This window comes from Cebus imitator, unplaced genomic scaffold (genome assembly GCF_001604975.1).
Source record: "Cebus imitator isolate Cc_AM_T3 unplaced genomic scaffold, Cebus_imitator-1.0 Scaffold266, whole genome shotgun sequence".
In the NCBI taxonomy this organism is placed as follows: domain Eukaryota; kingdom Metazoa; phylum Chordata; class Mammalia; order Primates; family Cebidae; genus Cebus; species Cebus imitator.
Genome location: NW_016107581.1, coordinates 3,017,861 through 3,020,394, shown reverse-complemented (window position 1 = coordinate 3,020,394; position 2,534 = coordinate 3,017,861). Strand labels below are relative to the sequence as shown.

Below are 2,534 nucleotides of genomic sequence, written 5' to 3'. Positions count from 1 at the left end.
GGGGTTTCACCATGATGGCCAGTCTGGTCTTGAACTCCTGACCTCAGGTGATCCACCCACCTCGGCCTCCCAAAGTGCTAGGATTACAGGCGTGAGCCACAGCGCCCGGTCAAACTCAATCGTCTTCTCAACATTCAGAAAACATTTTCTTTGTACTCTGTGCCTTGCCTAAGCCCCTTCAGCACGACAACCCATCCTGTTCAAGCCTCGTACTGTCTGTGGCACGTCCTTGTGTACTATTCACGATACAACACTTCCCTCTTCCAAACAGGATGGTATAGAATCGATGTGGTCACGTGTAACATAGGAGCTTGAGAGTTTTTCCTGTAAATGTTCAGTGAGATCATATGATTGCTGTAACAGGATGATAACATTTTATAAGAATTGAATTGATGTATCTGAAGTCATAAAGTAAAACTTGGAAACAAAAAATACAATGACCAGTATTAGAACTTTATGGTGGCTGGGCGTGGTGGCTCACACCTGTAATCCCAGCACTTTGGGAGGCCGAGGTGGGTGGATCACCTGGGGTCAGGAGTTCAAGACCAGCCTGGCCATATGGTGAAACCCCATCTTTTTTTAAAAAAGAAAAGAAATTTGATGGTTAGGAAAGTAAAGGGAGAGACTGGGGGTCAAAGCTGAGTTGGGACAGATTTATAAGAGATGAACAGGTCTTTTTAAGGAAATTGTAGAGTCAGGAGAAAAGTAGACAGAGGGATTTATCTGGAGTAGGATATTTTGATAGCAACATTGTGAGAGGAATGCTTAAGAGAAAGAACATGAGGATGTAGACAGGGAATTGGTGGAGCAACATCTGAAGGAAAAGAATGTGTTAATACAGCTCTGTTCATAATAGCGTCCTACGAATCACTGAGGTCAGTAGTTCGAGACCAGCCTGGCCAACACAGCGAAACCCTGTCTCCACTAAAAATACAAAAATTAGGCAGGCGTGGTGGCATGTGCCTGTAATCCCAGCTACTCAGGAGGCTGAGGCATGAGAATCGCTTGAACCCGGGATGCAAAGGTTGCAATGAGCCAAAATTGTGCCACTGCACTCCAGCCTGCGTGACAGAGGGGGATTCTGTGTCAAATATAAAAATAATTATAACAGGCTGGGTGTGGTGGCTCACGCCTGTAATCCAAGCCCTTTGGAGGCCAAGGTGGGCGGATCACCTGAGGTCGGGAGTTCAAGACCAGCCTGACCAACATGGTGAAACCCTGTCTTTAAAAAATAATGATAATAGTATTAACAGCATCTTAAGGAGCTGAAAATTTATTACCAGGGCAGGGCTAATCAGAGACATCCTTTAGACCAATTCTCAGATTTGGTTGATAAGAAAAATCCAGTGGTGTGTTTTTAGGGAACAAACTCCTGTGTCTACCTCTTAGACTCCCCTGAGAATCAGACTCGCCTGAGAAAAATCTGAGAAATTTATGTTTTTATTTAATATGTATTCTAAGTGATTCTTTTAATCTGGCAAGTTTGGCAAACGTGGCTTAGCAAAGCTTATGGCAGTATCAGATTTCACCATCTTTTTAAATTTTTTAAATTTTTTCGAGACAGAGTCTTGCTCTGTCACCCAAACTGGGGTACAGTGCACCATCTTGGCTCCGTCTAGCCTCCGCCTCCCGGGTTCAAGCAATTCTCCTGCCTCAGCCTCCCGAGTAGCTGGGATTATGGGGTGTACCGCCATGCCCAGCTAATTTTTGTATTTTTAGTACAGACAGGTTTTCACTATGTTGGCTAGGCTGGTCTTGAACTCCTGGCCTCAAGTGATCCACCCACCTCAGTCTTCCAAAGTGCTAGGATTACAGGCGTGAGCCACTGCACCCGGCCAGATTCTGTTGTCAAGTCTCTGCCAGTTTATACAATGGACCCTTGAACAACACAGGTTTGAACTGCCCTGGATCACTTATATGTATTTTTTTCAGTCAAGCACCAATAAAAAATACAGTATTCCTGAGATGTAAAACCCACATATATCGAGAGCCAGACCCCTGGTGTATCCATGCGATGACTGTATTTGAAAGTTGTAGTTGATGCTATTGAATGACTGATCCAACACTCATTTCAAATTCGCTTGCCGTTTTCACTATCAAGTCTGAGATAGCTAAATACTCACTTTCCCAGATACCCTTGCTACTGGCATGTCCATGTGACACATATTGGTCAATTAGAGGTAAGTGGAGATTTCCAGGAGGCTTCTGGGAATGCTTGTGTTTTCTTGGTGTAAAAGAGTGATGTGGGCCAGGTGTGGTGGCTCATGCCTATAAATCCCAGCACTTTGGGAGGCAGAGGTGGGTGGATCTCTTGAGGTCAGGTGTTCAAGACCATCCTGGTCAACATGGTGAAAACTCGTGTCTACTAAAAATACAAAATAGCCCGGCATGATGGTGCACACCTGTGATCCCAGCTACTAGGGAGGCAGAGGCAGGAGAATCTCTTGAACCCAGCAGGCAGAAGTTGCAGTGAGCCAAGATTGTGCCTCTGCACTCCAGCCTGGCCAACAGACAGAGACTCTGTCTCAAAAAAA

At 45.1% G+C, this 2,534-nt stretch overlaps 1 long non-coding RNA gene across 1 annotated transcript in view; it reads right to left on the bottom strand.

Moving 5' to 3' along the window:
* Nucleotides 1–1,557: 1,557 nt before the first annotated feature.
* The window catches only part of LOC108283979, a 19,297-nt gene continuing 18,320 nt past the window's right edge, over nt 1,558–2,534 (bottom strand). Inside the window, exon 2 of the long non-coding RNA XR_001817036.2 lies at nt 1,558–1,652. This is a non-coding gene — a long non-coding RNA (uncharacterized LOC108283979). The remainder of the gene's footprint in view (nt 1,653–2,534) is intronic.